This window comes from Panthera tigris, chromosome C1 (genome assembly GCF_018350195.1).
Source record: "Panthera tigris isolate Pti1 chromosome C1, P.tigris_Pti1_mat1.1, whole genome shotgun sequence".
Classification (NCBI taxonomy): Eukaryota; Metazoa; Chordata; class Mammalia; order Carnivora; family Felidae; genus Panthera; species Panthera tigris.
In genome coordinates this window covers 13,687,833-13,706,898 of record NC_056667.1, presented here as the reverse complement: position 1 = coordinate 13,706,898, position 19,066 = coordinate 13,687,833, and the positions used below count along the sequence as shown (strand labels likewise).

Genomic DNA, 19,066 nt, shown 5'->3' with positions numbered 1-19,066 from the left:
ACCCATCAAGTCTCCCCAGCCTTCAAGTTTTCCCAGCCGAGGCCCCAAGCATCCCGGAGAGGAATGAAGCCATTCCCAATGTGCCCAGTCTGTTCCTGGCCCAGAGGCTCTGAGCCTAATAAAGTGGTTGTGTTATGGCCCTAGGTTGCGGGTACTCCGTTCCTCGGCTCGGGTAGCTGGCGCAGGTGAAATGCCACAGGACTTTTGGGGGGAGCACCCCAGCGGATGCTCCGGAAAGCTCACCCAGTGTGCAGGGTCGGGGGTGGGTTGGCAGGGCTGAGACTGGACCCGCCCCGGGTGACCCAACGCTCACGCCTCCCCAGGCTGCCCTTTCCTTTGTCCCTCTGAGTGTCACAGCGTTCCTTCTCAGGTCCAGTCGACATCTGCTTCCCCGAAGGCTCCCTGTGTTTGATGTTGTTCTTCCTCCGGATTCCCGTGCCATCCGTCTCTTCCATTCTGTTCTTCAAGGATGTGCCGGCGGCAGGGACCCTCCAGCCCACTCTTGTGTACAATTAGCAGCTCCGGTTGTGTCACCTGCCCCTCACGTGGTTTTGAGCTGCAGACCTGGGTTCAAGTCCAGGCTCTGCTACGTCTAGCCGACTGCCTCCCCTGTCTGAGTTCTCTTGGAGAACAGGGACCACCGCGGTGCCCAACCCCTATCACTGTGAGAGGGACATGGGAGAATGTACGGAAGGCATTTGGCACGGGGTAAGGACTCCTTTGTACACGGAGACCCCGCGTTACCACCTCACCTTGTCCGGGTTTCCCTGGACGTCACTGGGCAGTCCGCCCACCCGGATGGTGTGCTGTGTTGACTCAGGTGGCTTGGGCTTCCAGAGCTGGAGGGAACCATGGGGGCTCCCGGGGCCCTTGTGGGGAGGGGGAGGGGAACGGGTTGGAGGGGGAGGGTCCTGCCTCCCCCACCCCCAGCCTCTCCACTTGGATCTGATTTACATAAGACTTCGACAATTTTTGTTTTCTTTTAAACTAAAACAAGGTTTAAAATCACCTCACTGCTTCCCTAAGCATCGATTTCCCCTTTTGTGTTACAGGTGGGCGACCCCCACCGCGGGGGGCGGGGGGGGGGGGAAGCGGCGGAGCATGTGATCCAAACTAGCCAATCAGTGTGTTCCATTTCTCCGTCCACTGGCGTTGGCTCAAGGGCGTGTGACCAAAGCAGGACCAATCAGAGTGAATTTTAGGGCTTGAGCCGGATTGATGGGGAGGGGCCTCTGGGGCCTCGTGAGGGGCTCAGTTCCGCCCAGGCTGGGATTAGATGGGGGGAGAAAGGTTGGCGTGGGGTGGTTTTCACAGCGGCTGTATCCAGCCCCACCTGCTACCAGACTTTTGGCTTCTCCGTTGTTCGGGCCAGATCTTTAGTTGAACTACGCCGCCGTGTAAGTGAAAGCATCTTCCTGCGAGTGCGGTGTTCAGTCCCAGGCCTGGGATGCTCCCTTGACCGCTGGGCGCTTCCAGGCTCATGGCCCTTTGACCTCTGAGCCCCTCCTCCAGGTTGCTTCCATCTCCCCACTCGCAGGCGGGGACCCGGGCAGGCGCCCACGCCCGGCCCCTGGCTCAGCCCTTGGAACTGGTGGGGCTGACTTTCTCACGGAGGCCACCCGCCTCCGCCCACGCACCACCCCCAGAGCCGCCACCCCGGGCGCTTCGGCCCCTGAACCATCCACCTGCAGAGGCCTCCGCACCCGAGCTATGAGGAAGTTGCCCTCCCAGCCGAATTCCCCGCTCAGCCTCCGACCGGGGGCGGCACAAGGAAAGCTCAGAAGGGGCTGCCTCCCCGCGGGTCATGACCCAGCTGTGCCCCAGGTGCTTGGAGGTCACCCAGGGGCCCTTCCCACAAACCCCTCTGCCCCGGGTCGAGGGTGGCAGCAACGGTTTGCTACCTGCCTACTGCGCGCCAGGCGCGATGCCGGGGACTTGCGAGGCACTCCTTTGCTTGATGCGTATTGTCTCCCCAGGAGGCCGGCAGTGTGGGCCTGGGGTTTAGCACAGGGATTCTGGAGCCAGGCTGCCCAGGTTCGAATCCTAGCAGTACCACTCGCTAGCCGTGTGGCCTTGGGCAAGTTACCTAACCTCTCTGTGCCTCATCTCTCCTCCTGTAAAATTGGGATGCCGCCTGATAGACTCTTGAATGAGGACTTAATACCCATAAAGGACTTAGAAGAACGCTGCCTGGCCCGTGGTCAGTGCCGTATAGCGTTAGCCATCATCATGATACCTGTTTTACAGAGGGCAAGACTGAGGCTCTCTGCCCCACAGCATACCGCTAGGTAAGCCACTTCTGTGTCCTTCCAGAATCCATGACCCATTTTATTGCCACGTGAGGTAACTCCCTCAATATGTCACCTGAACGGTTTTCTGCAGCTGGCACCAGCCGGGGCCCTGGGGTTCAACCCGAGGGACGTGTATGAGGACTCTAGCCTGGCCTCTCCTCCAGTCACATAATTTTAGAGGAGGCCTTTGAGATTATGCATGTCTGTGCTGTCCAGTATGGTAGCCATTAGCCATGTGGCTGTGGGGCCCTGGGGCTGTGGCTAGGTCAAGTTGAGATGTGCTCCAAGGGTGAAATGCATACTGGAGTTGAAAGTTGTAGAGCAAAGAACGTAACATCTCCTTGCTACTTTTTCATACCGACTACATTTCGGAATGGTAACATTTTGGACATGTTGGGCTAAGTAACATATATTATTTTTTAATGTTTATGTATTTTGAGAGAGAGAGAGGAAGCACGAACGGGGAAGGGCAGAGGGGGAGAGAGAGAGAGAGAGAGAGAGAGAGAGAGAGACAGAGGGTCAGTCCTAAGTGGGGTCTCCCCTCAGCGTGGAGCCCCACATGGGGCCGAGTCCCACGACCGTGAGATCATGACCTGAGCCGAAATCAAGATTCAGACACTGAACGGATGGAGCCACCCAGGCACCCCCAAATAACATATATTATGAAAATAAACTCTACCCGTTCCTTATACGGCTGCTAGAACGTATATGACTCAGGTTATATTTCCATTGGACAGTGCTGATCTAGGCCACTATTCCATTTTACAGATGAGGCAAATGAGGCTCAGAGGTGTGATTTGCTTTAGTTCCAGGGTTTCTATTGGCAGAGCTGGGCCTCCAAGTCCCCTTCCAGGGCTCTTCCTAGGGACCCCCATTGCTTCGGGAGGGGGTGGGGGGCTGCCCTGCGTGATAAGGAGACTGGCCGCGGGACGCTCTGTTCCATGCCACTGTGGCTCTGTCTGTCCCTTGCCAGCCGCCCCTTCCCTACCCTCACACCTCCACGTTCACAGCCCAGACCACGATGTCAGAGAATCACCCTACCCAGTTGGCCAGGTGGCCAGCCCAGTCTGCTGGAGGGAGGCACTGGCCGCCCTGTTCTCGACAGAAACCCCATCTCTGCTTTCAAAGACGTCCTGGGGTGGAGGCTCGATCACCCTTCTCACTTGGCTCATTCCAGACTCCCGCACCCTCTCATCAGTCTTCCTGGTGCCTGACCCACGCCTCTCATGCTGCCGTGTGGGCCTCTTCCCCTTAGGCTGGCTCCCGAGGGTTTTCTCAAGAACGGGTGGCGTTATGTAAGGACAGCGCGGAACATCTGGATGGGTGAGTGCTGGTGACTCCCGGGTCCCCCTCCCTCCCTAAGCAGGGTGATCTCACCCTGCGGTCTCCTGAGCCCTCGCTTCTGGGTGCCGAAAGCCCATTGTCATCCCATCCGCGGAATCCACTTTCTAGTAACATCACACAGACAACAGTGTAGGGCATTGGCCTTTGAGTATTTGATCATAACTCACAGTAAAAAATGTAGTTGTCATCACGACCTTGCATACAACGCACATACGCCTTGCTTATGAAACAGACCTCCCCTTACCATGCGCGCTAGAATTTTACTCCTTTCTACCTGCTTCTATTTTATTTATTTATTTATTTATTTATTTATTTATTTATTTATTTTTCTATTTTTTTTTGAAGTTTATTTATTTATTTTTGAGAGTGAGAGAGAGCAAGTGAGCAGGGGAGGGGCAGAGATTGAGGGAGGGAGGGAGGGAGGGAGAGAGAGAGAGAGAGAGAGAGAGAGAGATGGAGAATCCTCAGCAGGCTCCATGCTGTCAGCACAGAGCCCGATGTGGTGCTTGAACCTACGAACCGTGAGGTTGTGACCTGAGCTGAAATCAGGAGTCGGACATTTAACCGACTGTGCCACCCAGGCACCCCTGCTTCTGTTTTCTGAATGCTGCTCATAGTCTGCTGAATTGATTTCACACCCCTCTCACCAGTAAGAACCTGCAGATTGAAAAATGCTGGTCTACTCGGGCAAGAACTCAGGCTCTGGAGACAGAGTTGTCCGTGCCTGGTTTCTGGTTTGTAAAGGGAACCTAATCCTTCATTTGGGGCTGTTGTATAAGGACTGGCAAGAAAGGAGGGAGGCACCTGGTATACAGTAGGCACACAAGAAGCAGGTGACTGCTGTTATTGCTGCCTGGATGTGCCTGTTTGGGAGGGTGGGGAGAGTGGGCCATCGCCTCTGGGCTGTGATTTGGGAAGCCAAGGCTGGATGCCTAGGATGGATGTGTTCAAGTTTCACCATTAGATAGTCACTCTTTTGGATTGAGAATTGCCCTGCCTGAGTCCTTGCAGCAGGAGCAGTCGGACCCTTGCAGTCCTGAGGGGCACAGGGAATGAAAACTGGGGGAACATTGTGCCTGGAATGTGGGGGTTAAGAAGCTGGTGAGAGACCTGGAAGGTTCTTTCTGGATATCCAGACGTAATGCCTGGCCAGCCAGCCCCAACTTCCTATGGAAGCAACACTCTGGGGTGCAGACCTGGCTTCCTCGCACACGAGCTCAGTGATTTTGCGGGGGGGGGAGGGTCCCTCGTGCTTCTGAGCCCCAGTTTTCTCCTCTGTAATCCCGTGCTTGACCTCTCTGCCTCACTGGGTGGGGGTGTCGAGCTTCAAAGGAAGGGTGCGTGTGAAGCACCCCACACCATTGCTGGCACATGGTGGGACCAAGAGATCTTATTTGCCCTTCCCAATGCGTCTCCCCTCCCCATGTACTCCCTAAAAACCAGCTCTTGGGAAAAGATCTGCCCTGTTGAGACAGTGAGTTCCCCATTACTGGAAATATCACCCCCCCCCCCCCCGCCGCCAAAAACCCCGGAGAACCAACAGAGTTGTAGAAGAGGTTAACATACTCCTGGTTTCAGGGCACCTGGGTGGCTCAGTCAGTTAAGTGTCTGACCTTGGCTCAGGTCAGGATCTCGCGGTTCGTGAGTTCGAGTCCTGCGTCAGGCTCTGTGCTTATGATTCAGAGCTGGAGCCTACTTCAGAGTCTGTGTCTCCCTCTCTCTCTGTGCCTCCCCTGCTTGCACTCTGTCTCTCTCTCTCTCTCTCAAAAATAAAATCATTAAAAAAAAAGATAATCTTGGTTTCTGGAACAGGACAGGTGCTTTATATGTATCTCTGGAATAAATAAATAGCTGTGATTCCTGCATTGGAAGGAGGCAGTTCTAGAACCCTGCTGACACTGGGCTATGTGTCAGAAACCCTGGGGAATTGATAAAGGATGGATGCTTGGATCTCACCCTGGGGGATTTGGACTTCTTTGGCTTGTGGTGCAGACTGGGCATTGGCATTTGCCAAAGGGCTGCGGGTGGTCCCATGTGCAGCCACATTTGCGAACGGAACACCAGATTCCTTCTGATTCCAAGATCCTAAGGATGCGTTACAGAGTCATTTACACTTTGTGTAACTTTAAGTCAAAGTTACCTCGTACACTATGCGATATATAGAGTAAGCAGTTTAATAAATGGTGTAAGAAATGTTCTCAGATGTCGGAGGACAGCTGGATTTTCTTTAAAAAAAGTTTTTTTTAACGTTTATTCGTTTTTGAGAGACAGAGAGAGACAGAGTGTGAGCGGGGGAGGGGCAGAGAGAAAGAGACACACACACAGAATCTGAAGCAGGCTCCAGGCTCCAAGCTGTCAGCACAAAGCCCGACACGGGGCTCGAACTCATGAACTGCGAGATCACGACCTGAGCCGAAGTCGGACGCTTAACCAACTGAGCCACCCAGGTGCCCCTGGATTTTCTTTCTAAGAAGCGGAAAGTGTTTAGATGAGTCAGCTAAGCATGAAGGTGAAGGTGAACGAATGGTCCATTGGCGTCCACGTAAGTGGTTCAAGAGTCCACTAGGCACACCCTGGATGCAGAACTTTCTGGGACCACAGAATTAAAACAGGAATCTCCAGTTTGATGAGAGAGGCCTAACCCCAGACTCAGGGGCTCCTGGTCTGATGGGGGAGGACCAACCCTTGTCCTCAGGAAGCTGCCAGTTTGGGATGACCATCTCAGCTCTCAGCTTCATCCAGTGTTTTCCGGTTTACAAAGTGTTTTTTTTTTATATCCACCACCCTCATTAAGTGAATGGTCTAATGAGGGGGACACATGGTCCCAGCTGCCAGGGAACCAGCTTGAGTAGGCCGTCCCTGCACCCTTGGGGAACTTTCTATAGAATTCTCCTCTCTAGTATCCTTGGGCGGACGGGAGAGACACAGTGACTGAGTGTCCTTGGAGGGGGAGGGGGCAGAAGCAGAGTCCCTGTTCTCGGGGAGCCTCCTGGACACTGGGGGGTCGGCAGCTCCCTGTGCCTTTAGCTAGCCTGCGTATAGTTGTCTCTTTGGTTGGTTGTCTCGTGCAAACAAGAGCTCCTAAGGGACGGGGACTCTACTGCTGGTTTTCTTTGGATTCCCGGGTTTGCCGACCGACTGATGGACCACCTGAGTGAATGAACGCATAGGGCAGTGGGGGGTTGCAGGCAGACCCTCAGGGAGGCAATGCTCCCTGCTCACTGACCCCAAAATGGATCGCGCACACCTGTGCAGGTGTGGACTGTCCCAGCAGCTTTGTAAAACTATGCCCAGAGGCCACAAGACAAGGGCCACAGCTCTGCAAACAGGGACACCGAGCACTTCTCAGCATGAATTGTGTGGGGCCCGACAATGGGGGTTGTGTGTGTGTGTGTGGGGGGGGGGTGGGACAGCTTCCTCCTTCGTGGCTTTCTGGGGTGGGGGGGTCCCTTGCCTCTCTGTTGTGCAGAAAACCACACGTAGAAAGAGCTGGAAGGAAATGCACCCAAATAAAACAGCAGGTGTCTTGGCGGGAGTGGGGGATACAGGACCACCGCTCTGTAGTGTCCAAGATTCCGGAGCGTGGCCTTGATTACAAAGCAAACCTGCATAATTTCACATTCTTGTGCAACATCTGCTGGTTGTCCCCTGCCACTGTCAGGCTCTGCCTGTCCCCTCGGGGTTCGATTAATTTCTTGAGAGTCACTGGAACTTACTCCAGGCGCTGCCTGCCAGCTTCCCTCGGCTGCCCCGGTGGGTCTGAGCTCTTACGGAGGTGGTGGTGGTTGGCGGGGGGGGGGGGGGGGGGGGGGGGGGGGGGGTGGGGGGGGTGTCTTCCCGGTTGCTGCCAGGAAGTGGATGAAAAGAGCCAAAGGGGTTACCCGATACAGGTCAGTATCTGATGGCTGCTCTCTACATCCGTGTGGTCCTGGAGAAGGGGAGAGGGCAAAGTCACCTGCCCACAAAAACTGTCACCCTTGCAAACTCTCTCACCACCTCCCAGATGGGTGTGGGCTTGTGTCTTCCCTGGGCCCCGAGATCTTCCTCTATTTCATCAATCCGTTCATTCATGCATATATTCAATGTCTGACTGCACTTTCCTGTCTGGCCTTCCTCCCTACGTTCCCAGTTGCCTCTCCTGCCCGCTTAGACTGTTCTCCCCCAGGAAGCTTCAGGGCACATCTCCTCCTCAGCACCAGGTCCTACACAAAGCACAGAGGCCAAACATTAAATCAACAAGGTTCTAGCTTGAAAGAATGCATCCTCTGGTCAGGAAAAAAGACGGGTAAATGAATAACCAGGTGAAATATGTTAAGTGAAGGAATGGGGCAGGGGAGCAGGCAGGGCGGGGCGGGCAACGGCCATAGCAGGGCAGACAGCCTGGAGGAGGCCATGCTTGGAGGAGTTGGCCGGGGAGGGAGAGGAGAAAGACAGTCTGGGTCAGGAGACCACAGGGCTGTGGGCTGGCTCCCTGGCTGCCAGCACCACGGGGGGTCATTCTCTCCCCTCCCCCTCCACCCTGCCCCTTACCTCCTCCCAGAGCCACTGTACCAGGTCACCAGGTCGGGGCAAGGTGAGAAGGGGAATTCTCACCAGCCAACACGGTGAAAGGCTGCTGTGCCGTGAAATTCAGAGCCAAAGTCGGCTGTGGGGATTATCTGGGAGCCTCAATTATCCTGGCTTTAGTTTATCTGTCTATCTCTTCCAGGCTTTGTTGCAGGGAGTTAATGTGATTATCTGTGATATTGCTTTGGGCGGGACCCAGGTACCCCAGACAAATAAGCTCCCTTTTCCCTTCTCGGTCCCCCTTTCCTCCCTGCCAGGGACGTCCCCTGGCCACCAGGCCAAGGGGGCAGACCCGGCTCAACTGGGCATGAGGGACAAAGCCCTCAGCTCTCTGCAGAGGCTGCTGATAAAACCCATCATGAGGTGACCTGCCTCCCAGGACGGTTTGTTTGCTTTTGAAACAAGAAATAAATAGAAACTGACTCTTACACGCTAGGGCTAGCTCCCAGAAGGCACTGAGTATTCCATGCAGAATCCCGGTGCTAAACTCTGGGGAGGGGTCCAGAAAGGCCAGCTGATGTGACCCGAGTTAGCGAAAAGCAGACGGCCGTCTCAGTGCTGTAGGGAGGGGGCTGTGATGTGTGGCCAAGTGTTGGCTCCTGGTGACCACCTGCTTTGCAAAATCTAAGGTTCAGCTTGCTTTCGGCTCACCGCTGGGACGATTTGGCAAGAGAACGCAGGAGTCCTGATTTAAGGGCTAGGTGGGGTCCTGCACAGGTCCTTGGAAAAGTGAGCTGTCAGGAGGCCCAGGAGGCCCTGACCCCAGGCCCCCCACCATGCCTGGCTGGGGCCCATCAAGTTCACGGGCCAGTGCCGAGTGGGGACCCTGATTGCGGGGGGTATCTGCACCAGGTGGGGTCCTACCAGGGATATCTGAAGACATGGCCGGCTGCATAATTAGCCGGGCCCAGTGCAAAATGAAAATGTGGGCCCCATGCTGAGAAGTTATTAAGAATTTAGGATGGGGGACACAGAATGCTATACCAAGCAGGGGCCCTTTTGAGCACAGGGTCCTGTGCAAGGTCCCCACCCGTGAGGCCGGGAGCTCCGCCCCTGCGACTGCTGTTAACAAACCAGGGGGCTTGGAATGCCAGCAATGTGTTGCCTCACCATCCTGGAGCCTAGAAGCGTCAGCAGGGTGGGCTCCTTCTGAGCACCCTGAGGGACAGTCTACTCCAGACCTCTCCCCAGCCGCTGTGGTGTGTGACAGCCTGCGTCCTTTGCCCGTAGAAGCCTCCCCCCAATCTCTGCCTGCACATTGCCGTCTGCTCCCCGAGGCCCTCGTGTCGTCTTTCCTCTAAGCACGTCTGCCTCTGTGTCCACATTTCCTCCAGTCATGTCCTAACGACCCCGTTTTACTTGATCACCTCCATAAAGACCCTATATCCAGAGAAGGTCATATTCTGAGATACGGGAGGTGAGGACTTCAGCATGCTTTGGGGGGGAGGGGGGACATCATTCAACCTGTAAATCCCTGCTGAAAGGCCCTCTTTGGTTCACTTCAGTTGGTGGACCTTAAGAGATGCTTGTCTGTGCCTTCCTGTCCCCATGCAACCCTCCAAAGGAGGCAGGGTGGCTCCCAGGACGGGGTGGCTGGCAGGCCTCTGCCCTGCCTTAGAGGGCCAGAGTTCCCACTGTGGCTTCGTTGGGGACACAGAGCCTGACTACCTCTGGTTATGTCATAACCCGCCATCACCCGATGGCTGGCCACTCTGCTGCTGAGACACCTGCCTGCCTCCGTATCCTCACTGTGGGTCCTGGGAGGGGCTCTGGGGAACAGCCACGGCCTGGGAACGGTAACCGATGCTGTCCCTTATCCCAAAGGGTCATGCCGTGGGGCTGTGTGGTGCAGCTGAAAGAGGGCCTGTGTCTCCTGTGCTGCCGCTCACCAGCGACTAACCTTGAGCTGTCCCCTCCCCCACCCCTTCCACCTGCAAAGTCCGGTCACCAGGGCCTGCCTCGTGCTTCTGCTGTTTCAGAACAGCCAGCAGAGCCCAGGACGCTGCAGGGGCTCAGTAAGAGGCAGCAATTTGAACTCCATTTTCAGCTGTCTTGGTGGGAAAGCCAAAATTTGCCTCGGAGGTGTGGACGTCTCCCAAACGCCTTCCCCTGGGGGCCAGGAGGGGGGCAGATGCTTGGGGAATGACGGGCTGGGGGGCGAGGGCTGAGCCCGGAGGGCAGGGTGCTGTCCTTGGCACAGGAGGCTCGGGCTGGGTTCGGGGCCGTCCACCTGGCACGCACCTGGGGCCCTTGTTTTTTGGCTCGAACCGGGGGTGGTGTCATCCTCTCTTTAACAAGCGATCGTTAATTACCTCCGAGGAAGCGCGCCAGCTATGGGGTTCGGGCCTTTTCCCTCCTATTTCTTTTCTTTTTCTTTTAATGAGTGTAATATGCTCAGTAGGGACTTGCGGGAGGGCAACTGTTCCCTTTTTAGGGCAAGGCGTCTCCCCTTCCCTGACTCATCACCTTGCTTTCTGGCCCCTGAGCCCGCACCTTGCCTGTTAAAGCTGTCCCAGGAGTCGCCCCTCCCTAGGAGGGCGGCCCCCACCTTCGTGTTTGCGAGGCCGAGTCAGCAGTGAGGTCACCCCTTGGCTTGGTTCTCAGACAAGCACCTTCTTGCCTGGCCTGCCCAGTTCCCGCCGGCACCCCGGCTCCACCCCGGTTGTCGCGTGGGCCCGGACCCGGGGCAGGTGGTCAGCCGAGGTGTTGGCCGATGCTCGCTCCGGGCTGGGCTCCGATGTGGGCACCGGGGTGTGAGGATGAGGAAGGCCCGGTCCCTCCTGGGCCGGGGGAAACGCGCACCCCGAGATTGCCACACGCGGGGCTGTGTGCGCGTGGCCGAGTGGATGCACTGAGGGGGCAGCACTCAACTGCCCCGGAGGTCAGGGAAGGTGATGCTGGACGTGAGTCTTGAAGGTTGTACCGGAAGCTGCCAGAAAGGGGAGGGAGAATATTAACCAGAGGAACAGCATCAGCAAGGGGAAAGCATGTACAAAGGCCTAGAGATGGGTTTAGGGGAGATGGGCAGTTTTCATGGTGAGCTCAGGAGGAGTTGAGGCCGCAGAGGGACATGACCAGGATCAGTTTTTAGGGCAGTGATGCTCATGGCAGATGGGGTGGATGGACGGCAGGTGGAGGCAGGTGGCAGGAAGCCTAGCCGGGAGCTGTCGGGATCATCCAGGGGAGATAGAGAGAGGTCCTGGGCCAGGGGGGCACAGGTGCAGAAGGGGCGATGGGCCCCTGGTCCCTGGGAACAGCTGGTGCTTTTCCTGGCTGACAATGGCCTTCCATTGTTTCTGGCCTCAGTGCCATCGTCCATGATGTCCCCCATAAGTCGGCTGTGGCAACGTGCCGGCCCATACGTACTTCGCACGACTCAGTGTTCAGGCCCGCCTTCTCGTCTGGGTCTCCCTCCGGCGCCCTGAGGATGGAGGGGAGTGGGAGGCACCCACAAGAGACACGAGGTGCAGGCCAACAGAGGCCAAGGAGCGTCCTAAGCTCTTCTGCTTCTCAGAGGGATCCCGGTTTCACTGTGCCACCGGGGAGAGCACCCGTTTCTGAGTCAGACCACACAGGTTCCGTCCCTGACGGTGTGACCTTGGGCAGGTAACTTGACTGCTCTGTGCTTTGAAGTCCCTCACCTGCAAAGCAGGCTGGTCGCTGGGCCTGTTTGAGAGTTGAATGCAATGGCATGAAGCCTGGATGCAGTTACATGTGACTATATATTATAATTACAAACAAAACCTCCCGTCTCCCCTTGCCTGCCTCCAATTATCTGAGTACCTTAGGGTGTGTGCAAGACTCACATCTCCCGACCACCAAGACCACGACCGCCAGGGCACCTAACGCCCACCTGGAGGGTGAGGAGGACCCGCGTCTCTAAGAGTTTCTAAAAGCCCCAGTGCGGGACAGATGTCTGGTGCCAGGCTGAGCCAGTGCCCTCTGGCCCGAAAGACCGTCGAGTTGCTTTATGCCCGAGGGATGCTCTGTCGCCTCCCATCAAGCAGGCTCCCTGTTCATTCTGACGGCATCTGTTCCCGGACCGGGCCTCGGGATCAAAGCAGGTGCCCCTCTGTGCTGCATCTTTGTTCCGTCAGCCACCCGCTATGCCCAGCTCTTGCAGGAAAGAAGCGGGTGCAAAGAAATATGTGATAAAACCATCAGCCAAAAGCATTGCTTTGTGTTTGCTGCGGAAGGGGTGCCCTGTCCCCAGGTCGCAAAGATTCATCCCTTTTTTTGTCTTTTTTTCTGTCTCTTAATACGGTGAACGAGGACTTGTAGGCAGTAACTCGTCTGCCCTCAGTAAATATGCCAAAGAAATCGTTTGGCTCATACAATGCAGAGCCACACAGCCATGAAAAGAGTGTCCTAGATCCGTATTCAACGGCATGGAGCTAGGTGCGCATGATTTTGTTAAAAGAAAAGATCCAGTTACTAAACGGTATGTAGAATACAATCCTATTTTGTCAAATACACGTAATATACATGCCCAGAAAGAGTCCAGAGTGAAACATGCCAAAATGTGGGGAGCATTTATTTTTGGATGAAGGTTTATGGGTGGTTTTTTTTTCTTTCTCTTATCTGCATCTCGCTGGGCTGTATAGAATGGGGTTTGGCAAACTGTGGCCTGTGGGGCCAATTGCAGTCTCAGCCCATGAGCTGAGAGTGGTTTTTACATTTTTAAGGGGTGGTAAAAACAAAAAGCAGAAGAGCGTAGTATAGAGAACATACGTGGTCCACAAAACCGAAGTTATTTAGGCTCTTTTACAGAAGAAATTTGCCAGCCCGTGGTCTAGGAGAAAAAAATGACAAAACGAAAAGCCATGAGCATGTATCATTGTTAGAATAGTAAAGACACCAAAGTGTTTCTTTTCTGAAATTTAGGAAATTAGTAAATTAGTAAAATCTAGTAATATGGTGCATTTCCCCTTCCCAAATAGAGGCATTCAGAATCAGTTTCTTTTCAATAACACACCTAAGGGTTGGACATAGACTCACCTCCCCCTTCTCTTCCTCCCTTCTCCTCTCCCCCTTCCATTTCCAAACGTGTCCTGAGCACCTTCTTCGTGCCAGCGGCTCACAATCTGATGGGAAGACGATCCCTGGGGCAAGTCACCGTGACTCTTGGGCCTGAGTGCCTCGGTGCATCTGTGGGTCCCTCATGGTGACACTTCATGGGGTGGGAGGACCGGCTTTGCCTGGGATGGGGAGGGGTGTTCCAAGGAGGCCTTGGCTTCGGGTTTGCCACAACCACGCAGGACCCAGGTGGGGCTGCCTGCAAGGTGATTCGACATGCCGACCGCCTGGGCCAGAGTGCCCCACATCAGTTTGGTGACCAAAGGGGCTCGTTTGAGGATTTTAACAGTCAAACATCAACACATGGAAAACAGGAGCGGATGGTGAGGGGACCTGCGTGGCCAAAGACCGAATGAAATGGGGCCGGGAAAGGCATTTGCGGGAGCAGAAGGTTGTGAGGTGGGAGTTTGTGGGGGCTAAGCCTGGAAAGCAGGGCAGCCAAATGCCAGGCTGAGGAGCTGGGTTTCGTCCTGGGGTGTGATGGGGAGCTGCGAGGGGCAGGCTCACTTGGGCTGGGCGGTACAGGGCAGGGTAGGAGGCCGGGAGGCTGGGAGGCTGTGGCCCAGCCAGCTTCTGGTAGCCGGGTCCTGCAGGCCCACTCCACCCTCCCGCCCTCTCTCCCATTAACTCGGTCAAACCAGTAGAGGGAATTGGGAAATGGCTGTGTGGGGCAGGGGTGGGTAAGCCGAGGACACCCCTTCCTTCCTCTTAGTCACTGGATCTTACTTTCAGTACATTTTTCAAGCCTTAGTCACGCCTGAGATGATCGTGCCCCTCCTTAGCACCCAGGAGAACTGAGGCAGGGAGCCATGTGGGCAGGGAGGCTCTGACCTCAGGCTGCGAACCTACTGCCCTCTCTCCTGGGTGCTGGGATTCAAGGAATGAGCCCAATAAATAGGCCAGGCCCAGCCATGCCTTTACGCTACAAGGATTTCTGAACACCTCTTAGCTCTTGGTACAGGACTAGAGGTGGTGCTGGGACTCAGGCAGGGCAGACTGTGGTTCGAATCCCAGCTCTGCCTCTGTGTGACTTTCGGCAAGTCACTTCACCTCTCTGGACCTCAGTTTCCTTAGCCTAAAACAGGGACAATGAAATAACCTCCCAGGGGGCGCCTGGGTGGCTCATTTGGTTAAGCGCCTGACTCTTGATTTCTGCTCAGGCCATGATATCGGGGTCCTGAGATCGAGCCCCGCATACAGCTCTGCGCTGAGCATAGAGCCTGCTCGGGATTCTCTCTCTCCCCCTCTCTTGTCTCTAAAAAATAAATAAATAAAATTAATTAATAAAAAAAAACAAAACAGAGGGGCGTCTGTGGAACTCTTGATTTTGGCTCAGGTTGTGATCCCTAGGTTTGTGGGTTTGAGCCCCATGTTGGGCTCCGTGCTGATGTTGCAAAGCCTGCTTGGGATTCTTTCTCTCTCTTTCTCTCTCTCTGTCTCCGTCTCTGCCCCTCCCCTGCTCGTGCTCATGCTCTCTCTCTCAAAGATAAATTTTTTTTAAAGAAGAAAGAACCTCCCACATAAGGACTGACTGCTATAATGCCCATAAAGTATGCAGCAGGCTTGCAATAAACATTCCTTCCGTCCTTTGCAGACGTATAAGGAAACCAGGGAAGCGCAGGCCCTGCCCTCAAGGGGTTGCCAGTGGAACTGGGGCAGAGCAACGCCCTTGGGACAATTAGCTACACGAATGGAGCTGAATAACACCACAAGACTTTGGAAACTGTAATTTACACCCCAGACTTCGGTAACTCCTTTAGGTCATTGCTAACTACGCTCCGGTCACACAGGACTTCGGGACAGCTGCTTGGACACGCCAGGTCTCACTGCAGGGCCCTTGGACAGGTGATTCTCTCCACCTGCTACACTCTCCTCCTTGCCACCTTCCCTGCCTCCACCCCACTGGGGTCACCAGGACTGCCCTCAGGGTTTAGGTGGAGAGGCCCAATCCGGTCTTTGCAACGCCCCGGGGAGACCCTAATTATTCCAAAGGATTATCAGGAAAGTCTCCAGGCAAGATTAATTTTAGTTCACTTTAGTTAAAAAAAAATTTTTTAATGTTTATGTATTTTTGAGAGAGAGAGAGGCAGAGTGCAAGAAGGGGAGGGGCAGAGAGAGGGGGGGTGACGCAGAATCTGAAACAGGCTCCAGGCTCTGAGCTGTCAGCACAGAGCCCGACCCGGGGCTCGAACTCACAGACCGTGAGATCATGCCCTGAGCCAAAGTCGGACGCTTAACCGACTGAACCACCCAGGTGCCCCATGATCAATTTTAATTCACTTTAAGTAAAAGAGAAATGACAGCCCTCTGGTGCTTTGGTGGGTGGGAAGGGGAGTCAACAGACCTATGTCCCCACTGTTCCCACCGTCCCCACCGTCTGGGCTCCAAGGAGGCACGTCCCCGCCCAGAAGCGGTTGACAGCTCCCTCCCTGCTGTGCCCACAGCACTGGGAACTCTGGCGAAGCTTCATTGCATTGCTTCGCAGTGACTGGGTCACATGCCTTTCTGCCCCACTGGCCTGGGCACCGTCTCCATGACCCTCATCTTCCCAGCCACCCTACCCAGAAGGTTACCGGCGGCGTGTGGCACACGGTGTCCAGCCAGATGTGGATATGGCGCAGAGCACTGCTCCCTGCCCCCATGTTCTTTGACAGCTCCACTGAGGTGTAATTCACACTCCATAAGCTTCACTCGTTTTAAACACGTGGTTCGGCAAATTTGGGTAAACGTGCATGGTTGTGTGTCCACGACTACGGTATGCATCCAGCACCCCCACCTTCCCCCGTACCTTTTTGCAGATCAGCACTGCAAATACTGATAAACACTGATGTGACTTCTGTCACTGTGGTTTTGCTTTTCCTAGAATTTCACATAAATGAAACCAGACAGTATGTGATCTTTGATGCCTGGCTTTCTTTGCTTAGTATAATGTTTTGGAGTTTCCCCCGCTTTGTAGCTTGTATTCATGGTTTGTTCCTCTTCGTTGCTGAGTAGTATTCCATCGCAGGGATGCATCGGATTTTGCTCAACATTCTCCTGTTGAAGGACATTCGGGTTGGATCAATTTGTTTTGGATATTATGACTAATATGGCTGTGATCATTAGCATACAAATCTTTTCGCGGATATAGATGTTCTTAATTCGCTTAGGTAGATATTTAGGACTAGAATTACTAGATCATAAGGTAAAGTGCTTTTAAAGAAACCTGTCAGGGGGCGCCTGGCTGGCTCAGTTGGAGGGGTGTGTGACTCTTGATCTCAGGGTTACGAGTTCGAGCCCCACGTTGGGTATGGAGATACTCAAATAAAACCTAAGAAAGAAAGAAAGGAAGAAAAAATATATAAAAAAGAAGCCCATCAAGCTGTTTTTCAAAGCGCCTGTACCAACGGGCATTCTCACCAGAAATGCACAAGGTATCAGCTTCTTTACTTCCTCACCCACACTCGGTATAGTCAGGTGTAGTGTTTGGTTTTTCATTTTAGCCATTCTGGTGGGTGCACAGTGGCACAATGTTGAATGGAAATGGTGAAGCAGACATCCTTGCTTTGTTCCTGATTTTAGGTGGCAAGCATTCAGCCTCTCACCATTAAATCTGATATGGGCTGGGGGGTTTTGCCAGATGCTCTATTAGGTTGAGGAAGCCCCCTTCTGTTCCTAGTTGGCTGAGAGATTTTATTGAGAATAAATGTCACACTTTGTCAAATGCTTTTCCTACATCTGTTGAGATGATTGTTTGCTTTTTATCCTTTATTGGATAACATGGTGTAATACATGAATTGATTATGGGATGTTATGTTAACCTTGCATTGATGGGATGAACTTCACTTGGATCTGATGTATTATTATCCTTTGTATATATTGCTGCATTTGATTTGTTGATACTTGTCAAAGGTTTTTGTATCCATATTCATGGGGAGATATTGATGTGGTTTTTTCTTCTTGTGATTTCTTTGTCTGCCTTTGCTATTAGGATAATAGTGTCTTCATTACATGAATTGGGAAATGTTTCTTCCTGTATTTTCTGTTTCTGTAAAATTGATAGTATTTACTCCTGAATATTGAGTGGGATTCACCAGTGAAGGCATCTGGACCTGGTCTTTCCTTTGGGGGAAGACTTTAAACTACCAATTCAATTTCATTGCTTGGTATTGATATTGGCAATTTGAAACTCCTTTCTCTTTCATGTTGATCAGTTTAGCTAAAGGTTTATCCGTTTTACTGATTTTTTTTTTTTTTACTGTGAATGAACTTTTAGTTTCATTGTTTTTCTTATGTCTTTCTCTTGTATTTTCTCTGCTTGTCTCTTTGTTCCCTCCTATCTTGTACTTCTTGTCTTAAAGCCTATTTTGTCTGTTATTGATATGGTCAGTCCAGCCCTCTCATGCTTCTGTTTGCATGGGACATCCTTTCCCATCATTTTACTTTCTTGTGCACAGCATATAGTTGGATCTTGCTTTTTAACCCAGTCTAAAGAATCTCTGCCTTTTATCTGGCAGGTTTAACCCATTCATAATTAATGTATTACTGACCTGGCTAGAGTTGGTCTGCAATCTTGCTGTTTGTTTTCTACTTGTCTCATCTCTTAGTTGTTTCTCCTATACTTCCTTCATTTGTGTTAAAGAATTCTTTTTTAACATATGATTTTAGTTCTCTCTTTATTTTTTTGATAGTTTGTGGGGTTTTGGTGATTTTGGGCATTGCAATATGCATCCTTATCACAATCTAATTCAAATTAATAATGACTAACTTCCACCAACTTTGCACTAGCATATTTGCATCCATCTTCCGTTGAGCTACTGTTTTCATATATTACCTGTATATTTGTTATAAACCCAATGTGATATTTTTTGCCTTAAACAGCCATGTATCATTTAGTGAAATTAAGAAAACAAAAGAAAAAAAACATGCCACATAATCACCAATTTCAGTGGTCTTCATTCAAACCTGTGGATCTTGATCAGGTTTTGATCAAGGTTTTAAACTTTTGTTTAAAGTTTTTACTCAGTTCTCCTTTATCTTTTATTGTAATGCAGATCTGCCAGAAACACACTTGCCCAGTCTTTATTTAACCAGAAGTGTCTTTACCTCACTCTAAGTTTGAAGGGTAGTTTTGCCATGTAGAAAATTGTATGTTGACAATTTTTTTCCCTTCATCACTTTGAATATGCTATTGCAATGTCTTCTGGTGTCTATTATTTCTGGCGAGAACCCAGTTACTTTTCATATTATTAATCCTTTATATAGTGATGCATCATTTTTGTCTTGCTGCTTTCAAGATTTTGTCTTTGTCTTTCAGTGATTGGACTACGATGTGTTTAGGTTGGACTCTCTTGGTGTTTAGCTTTCTTGTTGAGTTTCGTGGATCTGTTAGTCAATGTTTTTCACTAAATTTCGGAAGGTTTTGGCCATTATATGTCAAATGTCTCTCTGCCCACTTCTGTCGTCTGTCTCCGTCTTGGGCTATAATGAAACATATGTTGGGATGGGTGACACCAACTTGCAGATTTCTGAGATTCTGTTGATTTTTCCTCCATCTTTTGTCTCTGTGGCTTTCCGTCTGGATAATTTCTACTGATTTATCTTCAAGTTCATTCTTTCTTCTTTTTTTTAAAAAAAAAATTTTTTTTTTTAACGTTTATTTATTTTTGAGACAGGGAGAGACAGTATGAACAGGGGAGGGTCAGAGAGAGAGGGAGACACAGAATCTGAAACAGGCTCCAGGCTCTGAGCTGTCAGCACAGAGCCTGATGCGGGGCTCGAACTCACCGACGGGACCGTGAGATCATGAC

General features: G+C 52.4%; 1 long non-coding RNA gene across 1 annotated transcript in view; it reads left to right on the top strand.

Annotated features, from left to right (window-relative positions):
- Positions 1-1,272: 1,272 nt before the first annotated feature.
- Positions 1,273-19,066, top strand: part of LOC122241143 — a 35,237-nt gene continuing 17,443 nt past the window's right edge. The window contains exons 1-2 of the long non-coding RNA XR_006221129.1: positions 1,273-1,397; positions 3,547-3,614. This is a non-coding gene — a long non-coding RNA (uncharacterized LOC122241143). The remainder of the gene's footprint in view (positions 1,398-3,546; positions 3,615-19,066) is intronic.